General features: G+C 44.7%; 1 non-coding gene across 1 annotated transcript; it reads right to left on the bottom strand.

Moving 5' to 3' along the window:
- Positions 1–3,318: 3,318 nt before the first annotated feature.
- On the bottom strand, positions 3,319–3,451 carry LOC132542900 (small nucleolar RNA SNORA36 family). The gene has a single exon (XR_009553868.1). It is a non-coding gene; the product is annotated as a small nucleolar RNA SNORA36 family (small nucleolar RNA).
- Between the last annotated feature and the right edge of the window lie 4,907 nt (positions 3,452–8,358).

Here is an 8,358-nt window from a genome sequence, read left to right as displayed (position 1 = left end):
CAGACACACACAAAAAGGGGACTTTCCAAGGAAAAGCTAATTCTCCCAGCCCAGTCTCGAGCCTCAAAAGGGAACTCACTGCCTTCTCCAGACTGTCAGCTCTGGGGCTGACGCAGAGACCTCACCAGGACACATTTGCTCCAGTGAGTCCTTCAGTATATTTGGTTTTGCTTCAGATGAGATGCCAGCTAGAATACCCCAAGCTGATGGTAGGGAGGCAGTCAGGAAGGAATTCAATGTTAATTAAACTTTCCTTGGTACACAGCAGCCAAGCCCAGAGCATACAGGACAGATGCCAGGAGCTGAGCATGCGAAGTATGGAGAAAACACACCTCAAACTTGAGAAATCACTGAGGGCTGGCAGGGAAACACTAAGAGGGCTTAACCAGGCGCACCACTGCTTGGCCCCCGGAATTGCATTTAGTGCAGGTCATGGTGCTTCTTTGTGGTAGATGGTAGAAAGATAGATGATAGAAAAATAGATGGTGTATAGATAGATGACAGACAGAAAGGAATATAGATGATAGAAAGATAGATGATAGATAGATAGACAGACAGACAGACAGATGTGACACTGTCTAAGCACTTTCTTGAGCTCTGTCTCAGACCATTCTGTAAGTAGAGAAGGGTCTTGCTCTTGGGCCACTCACTAAGCAGAGAGGCCCAGGTGGGAGGGACAGTCTTCAGCTCTTGAAGTCTATCAGATAGCACAGAAGCAACCTGGAAGGTGTCTCCCCCAGCCCAGCCTGGAACTCTGGCCATGCCCTGAGCATAGACTTTGGAAAGCCCTCAGCCAGAATCACCAGGGGAGGTGAGTCTGGAGTTCTGGTTCAATACATTTAGGAGAGAATATATAATTGTTTTCCTGCAGTGTCTTCAGGCTCTGCTTATTAGTATTATTTTTTAAAGAACTTATTTATTCATGAGAAAGATAGGAGGAGAGAAAGAACCAGACATTACTCTGGTACATGTGCTGCCGGGGATGGAACTCAGGACCTCATGGTTGAGAGTCCAATGCTTTATCCACTGCACCACCTCCCAGACCACCAGATTTTACTTATTAAACGGCAATAGATAACAATGACCAGGCCTTGAGTTTGAGTCTGAGCAGACTCCCTGACCCAGTCTTTAATTCTGTGTCTTGAGAGAGAAGGGAGGCTGGAAGGAAAGGGGAAGGGGAAGCCACAAAAAAAACAAAAAAAAACTGATGATGCTATTTCCCTTTTTGCCTTATGATTACTGGGAAGTGCAGCCAAGTCCTTATCCACCTGGAGCAATAAGTAAACAAAGACAAGACTTTATGGCACTTACTTCCAGTTCTAACCTTTCCCTACCATGGTTTCTTTACGTGTTCTCTTCCTTGGTGACGTGTATGTTCCACCCACTTTAATAACTTTAATATGAAGGGTGAGAATAGCAGAAATGCAGACATCACGACTTGTGGACATCGGCTCATGAATTGGCTCTGGACAAAAACTGCACTTGAGTGCCGGTTCAGCCGCTCTGGAGCTACGTGGCCTCCTGAGAACGCTGTGCCTCCGTTTCTCTTTTAGCTCTTCTAGGTTCTTGTGGGGAAGCCCTCAGAACACCTCCCCTGGAATTCCATGTGGAGGATAAGATTGGGCAATGTGCTTGGCTGTCTGTGAGTGCTCTCACCAAGGGCTGGTTCCTTCCTTCCTGGACTCAAAGCTCCTTCAGCAGCTATTTGCTCTTGAACTTACTCAACTGTCTTCCGGGGTGCCCTGCTGGGCTCGAAAAATATTTGCTGCAGAGGAACTGGTTTTCGCTGCATCAGTAGAACGTTAAGGGCAGAGGGAAGCTGGGAGTGGACCAGAAGAAATGAGGATGGTCCAGTGCTTCTTAAGGGCTCCTGGCATCATCCCCGTGGAAGCAAGAGGGCAGGCATGCAGAAAATGACAGAACAGTAGGTTGTGGGCTGTCTTTGCTGGGCTTCCTAAAGGAGAACCTATTCAGTGCTGCCTTGTGGGAAAGTGGAGGATGGGTCAAATCAATAAGAAACATAGATAGTTACAAGGACAGAGAGATAAGTAGATAGATAGTTATATAGATACATAGACAGATACATAGATACAATTCCTACCACCAGAATTCCTTACCCTATCCCCATCCATTGGAAGTTTTCCTATTCTTTATACCTCTGGGGACATATTATGGGGTGCAGAAGGTGGAGGGTCTGGCTTCTGTAATTGCTTCCCCACTGAACATGGGTGTTGACAGGTCGATGCACATTCCCAGCCTGTCTCTCTCTTTCCCTAGTGAGGCAGGGATCTGAGGAGGTGGGGCTCCAAGACACATGCTAGGATCCTCTGCCCAAGGAAGTCAGGTTGGCATCATGGTATCATCCAGAACGTGATGGCTGAAAAAGAGTTAAGATATAAAGCAGGGAGGTCAGGCGGTAGCGCAGTGGGTTGAGTGCACATGGTGCAAAGCACAAGGACTGATGTAAGGAACCCAACTGGAGCCCCCAAGCCCCTCCTCTCTCCATTTCTCTCTGTCCTATTCAACAATGACGACATCAACAACAACAAAAGTAATAACTACAACAACAATAAAACAACAAGGGCAACAAAAGGGAAAATAAATAATAATAAGAAAAAATATAAAGCAGAACAAATTAGTGACTAATCATGAACCTAAAGGCAAGAATATTGCAGATGAAGATTTGGGGTGTCCATTTTGGAAAAAGCTAGTGGGTCTATTTTAGGTCTATTCCAAAGGGCCCATGGCTTTACTAGTTTTTGCCTTCGCCTGACATCTGATATGCAGATGGACCCAGGTTATTGTCTGGGGAGTTGGTGTCATAGTTGGAAAAACAACTGTGTAATTTTTAATGACTGAGTAGTGTTGCCTTTAAGATGATAGTTATCCCACAACTTTTTTCCCTTTCTTTTTTCTTTTTTTTATGTTTCATTAGATGAGACAGAGAGAAATTGAGAGAGGAGGAGATAGGGAGAGAGACAGAGAAACAGACAAGCAGACCTGCTTCACCACTCGTGAAGCTTTCCCCCTGCAGGTGGGAACCAGGGCCTTAAACCTGGGTCCTTGCACACTGAAATGTGTGTGTTTAACCAGGTGTGCCACCACCTGCACCCCCCCCTTTTTTTTCCAAAGCACTGCACAGGTCTGGTTAATGGTGGTGTGAGGGATTACACCTGGACCTTGAAGATTTAGGTATGAAAGTCTTTTGCATAACCATAACGATTATGCTATTTCCCAAATTCTACCTCAGAACTTCTCTATTCAAGCACTTGTAAATGGACACTTAGGTTGATTCATTTTTTTTTTTAAACAGGCCTTTTTTGGAGGCTGGGAAGTAAATGAACAGATTAACGCTTTCTATCCAATCATTACCTCTATCCCATGTTCAAAGCCCTTAAGTTTAATGAGCAGAGCAGGGAAGCTTCTCTGAAATGAACCCAAAGCTTTGAAGGTCATAGACGACTTGTAAAAGGCCACAAGCGATGTAACTTACATAAATCTGCAGCAGACAGTGGGCCTCTGTTGACACCCGAGTGGGGTAATCCCCTATTGTGGGAGCTTTCCTGTACACTCAGGTAGATTTAGAGGCAGAAAGAGAGTCTGGGTTGGGAATACCACAATAAAAAGAGTCCTTGTATTGTGTTGTCTCCTTGGTACTTACAAAGCCATGTTCATGTTATTCTGTGGTGTATTAAAGGTGCAAGTATTTTAAAAGACACATGTTTAAAAAAATATATATATATATGGTCTGGGAGGTGGCACAGTGAATAAAGCATTGGATTTTCAACCATGGGATCCTGAGTTCGATCCCCAGCAGCACATGTACCAAAGTGATGTCTGGTTCTTTCTCTCCTTCTATCTTTCTCATGAATAAACAAATAAATTATATATATATATATATTATATATATATATGGCACGTATTTAATTAAGTGACAGAGATACAAAGTGAGCAAATGCTGTTGGAAAAATGGTGCCTGGGGACCGGAGTTGGTGCACAGTGCTGAGTATTCTTACAACGCACAAAGACCTGAGTTCCCATGTCAGTGTGATGACGATGGTGTCCACAGCCCTCCAGCAACTACTCCATGTCTTCTGACAGCCAAAACCTTTTTCCTGGAAGAGAACAGAGCCTCTCTAATTGTGTTCTTGCAACGTTCATGTTGATATTAACAAATATTGCAGAATGGGGTCATGGGGCACCGGTTCCACAAAAAGGGTTTCTGGGAGGAAAGCTTAGGAACAGTCCTTGCCTGCGTAGCCGGAACAAAGCTGCAGTGTTGGGGCCCTGGACTGGAGCCTGCTGGTGGCAGCACGACAGGGACGGGCTCCCCCACCAGGCTCACTCAGGCCGGGCCAGCCCTCCTTGCCTGGCTACAGGGCAATTAGTTACCAAGCCACAGTGCCAGCTGCAGATAAACGCTCTCTGATCCTCTCTGCTAAAGCTTGTAATTTGCAACCGTCTTAGAGAATAACTTTAATTAGAACTTACATGTGGGAGGCGGGCGGTGAGGCAGCGGGTTAAGCACACATGGCGCAAAGTGCACAAACCTGCATCAGGATCCCAGTTCGAGCCCCAGGCTCCCCACCTGCAGGGGGGTCGCTTCACAGGCGGTGAAGCAGGTCTGCAGGTGTCTGTCTTTCTCTCCCCCTCTCTATCTTTCCCTCCTCTCTCCATTTCTCTCTGTCCTGTCCAACAACAACGGCATCAATAACAACAACGACGATAAACAACAAGGTCAACAAACGGGAAAAAAAATAAAGAAAAAAGGGAGCCAGGAAGTGGCACAGTGGGTTAAGCGCACATGGCATGAAGCCCAAGGGCCGGCATAAGGATCCGGGTTCGAGCCCCTGGCTCCCCACCTGCAGGGGTGCACTTCACTGGTGGTGAAGTAGGTCTGCAGGTGTCTGTCTTTCTCTCCCCATGTCTGTCTTCCTCTTTCAACAACAACAATAAACAAGGGCAACAAAAGAGGAAAAAGGTTAAAAAGGTAAATTAAAATAAATAAATAAATAAACAAATAAATAAATAAATAGACTTACATTTCTTCCAGCTATGCTCGCCGGGTTCTCTCCCCAAATCTGCCTAAAGGCACTGGTTCTGGGAAGCCTGGGGAAACTAGAATGACTCCTGTGCCCGGACTGAGCAGGTGTGTGTGTGTGTGTGTGTGTGTGTGTGTGTGTGTGTGTGTGTGTTTGTGTGTGTGTGTGTGTGTGTGTGTGTGTGTCTGTGTGCAGGCACTTGCTCACAAACCCTGCAGCAAAATTTGCGCATCCCCAATTATAAATGGGTTCTCATACATTTTTTGTTCTCTCTCGTCCTTCTTCCATTCTTTCCATTCTTCCTTCCTTCCCTTCTCTCTTTCTGTTTTTTATTTATTTATTTTTTAAAAAATGTATTTCTTTATTGGGGAATTAATGTTTTACATTCAACAGTATCTTTCTGTTTTTTTTTTTTATTTTTTATTTAAGAAAGGATTAGTGAACAAAAGCATAAGGTAGGAGGGGTACAACTCCACACAATTCCCACCACCCAATCCCCATAACCCACCCCCTCCCATGGTAGCTTTCCCATTCTCTATCCCTCTGGGAGCATGGACCCAGGGTCGTTGAGGGTTGCAGAAGGTAGAAGGTCTGGCTTCTGTAATTGCTTCCCTGCTGAACATGGGCATTGACTGGTCGGTCCATTCTCCCAGTCTGCCTCTCTCTTTCCCTAGTAGGGTGTGTCTCTGGGGAAGCTGAGCTCCAGGACACATTGGTGGGGTCTTCAATCCAGGGAAGCCTAGCCAGCATCCTGGTGGCATCTGGAACCTGGTGATTAAAAAGAGAGTTAACATATGAAGCCAAACAATTTGTTGAGCAATCATGGATCCCAAGCTTGGAATAGTGGAGAGGAAGTGTTAGGGAGGTACTCACTGCAAACTCTAGTGTAATCCTGCTTTCAGGTATATATTTTGCAGTAGTTTGTGGATACGTGTGAACATAAGCTCTCTCTCACAGAAACTGGTGTATATCTAGGTTATGGGACTTTGTTAGAAAGTGAACTACCTGAGATGAAATTAGAGTGTACTATTAAAGGAAAAGTCTCACCCGAGTAATGAAGCTGAAGGGTTGTCATTCCACACGTGAAGTCTCTGGATACAGTCTGAGGTGAAGCATGTTGAGATGGCAATCGTTGCTTTGGTTAGGTTGTGATCGGCAGATGCAATATTATTTGGTTTGGATTGGGAGATGCATACGGGAAAGTGGGCCCTATCCAAGGGTGCCAGGACTGGGGGAAGTAGGGGCTCTATAGTGAAGATGTGAGGTTCCTGCTGTCTTAGGGTTCAAAAAGACAATCAATAGTTAATATTATTATCACATTATTTGTTAATTGGGTTAACTTTGAAAAGTCCCTTTGTTATGGTTTGCTGGACAGTACCCAGTATCTTGTATATAGCTGTGCTATTGGAAGCTTCTAATCTACTTGGTCTAGGCTTTTGAGAGAGTCCGCGTATCAAATACATAGCCTATATGTTAAAAAGATTCAGTTTGTCTTTTGAGTAACTTTGAGACATACAATTGATTTCCCCCTCTCATATTAATTAACTACTGATTTATAAGTCTACATTTTGCTAGGAGTGTACATAAACACCATTCCCACCACCAAAGGACTGTGACCCATCCCTCCCGCCCACTCCCACCCCCCACTGGACCAGGAAGCTACATGTCTACCTCTCACCACTACCAAAACCAAGAGACCCCTCACAGAATGGGAGAAGATCTTTACATGTCATACACCAGATAAGAGTTTAATAACCAACATATATAAAGAGCTTGCCAGACTCAACAACAAGACAACAAATAACCCCATCCAAAAATGGGGGGAGGACTTGGACAGAATATTCACCACAGAAGAGATCCAAAAGGCTGAGAAACACATGAAAAAAACACATGGGTTTTTACTTTGGTGCCATCTTTCTGTTTTTTTAAATGTCTTATTATCTCTGTTTATTGGATAGGCAGGGGGTGATAGGGAGAGAGATAGAGAGACACCTGCAGCCCTGCTTCACCATTCATGAAGCTTTCCTCCTGCAGGTGGGGACTGGGGGCTCAACTTTATGCATCCTTATGGGGTCCTTATGAATTATCGTGTGTGCTCAACCAGGTGCGCCACCACTCAGCCCCTACTTTTTTGGTCTCTTAAACATAGGAGAAAGTGATGATCCAAGAATTCTCAGAAATTAACCCCCTTTTATTTTGAGGCAATATAGACATACCCTGACTACTAAGACCACAGCCCTTCTGGGAGTGGAAAGGAAATAGATCAACACCTGTCTCATTCAGCACCATGTGCATGAACTCACTACGTCCTCACAGGAACCTGGGTGGGGGGTGAGTTACCCATGAGAAACTAAAACTGGGCTTTCGTGATACCCCAATTCCTTTTTTTTTTATTTCCTAGGTTTCCAAAACTGTCTTTTAATTACTGGTTAGTAATTAGAGAAGGAAAACTCTTTCCCTTACACCTGTTATTCAATTTTGAAATAATTTCCCCCCCGCGTTTTTTTTTTTTTTTTGATACCCCAATTCCTAAACCACTCCAGGATGAGAACTTAGGGCCCTAACTTAAAACAATTTTTCTTTTTTTTTTAAGATTTTTATTTTATTTCTTTTTATTTATTTTCCCTTTTGTTGCCTTTGTTTTTTTATTGTTGTTGTTGTAGTTATTGTTGTTGTTATTGATGTCATCATTGTTAGATAGGACAGAGAGAAATAGAGAGAGGAGGGGAAGACAGAGATGGGGAGAGAAAGACAGATACCTGCAGACCTGCTTCACCACCTGTGCAGCGACTCCCCTGCAGGTGGGGAGCCTGGGGCTCAAATTGGGATCCTGATGCAGGTTCTTGCACTTTGTGCCATGTGTGCTTAACCTGCTGCGCTACCGCCCAACTCCCCTAAAACCTATCTTCTTTCTGTGTAACCATATTGCCTCTCACGGGGAAGGAAAAGGTGGAAAACAGAGTTGAGGAGTCTGGAGACAGCTCACCCCTTAGGCTGTCCGCCTTACCACAGGAGCACCAAACCACTTGGGAGAGTGTCACAGATGGCAGGACAGTGCAGGCTGTCTTTCCCTCTGTTGAATTCCGCTCTGTGTCTTCACCCATACATTATTAGTAGATGTATTCTGACAAAGAGGTAATAATAGACAGATAGAAATGGGGGGTGCAGAGGGAGAGATAAAGAGGCACCTGCAAGGTGCAGCACTGCTTCACTGTTGGTAAAGCTTCTCCTCTTGAGGTGGGAATGTGGGGCTTGAACCCAAGTCCTTGTGGGTTCAAGCCTGTGTTTAACTGGGTAGTAGTAGTACCTGTGTTTA

The sequence above is a fragment of the Erinaceus europaeus genome, chromosome 1 (assembly GCF_950295315.1).
Source record: "Erinaceus europaeus chromosome 1, mEriEur2.1, whole genome shotgun sequence".
In the NCBI taxonomy this organism is placed as follows: domain Eukaryota; kingdom Metazoa; phylum Chordata; class Mammalia; order Eulipotyphla; family Erinaceidae; genus Erinaceus; species Erinaceus europaeus.
Note: the sequence above shows the minus strand (reverse complement) of the source record. Positions and strands in the feature narration are given on the sequence as shown.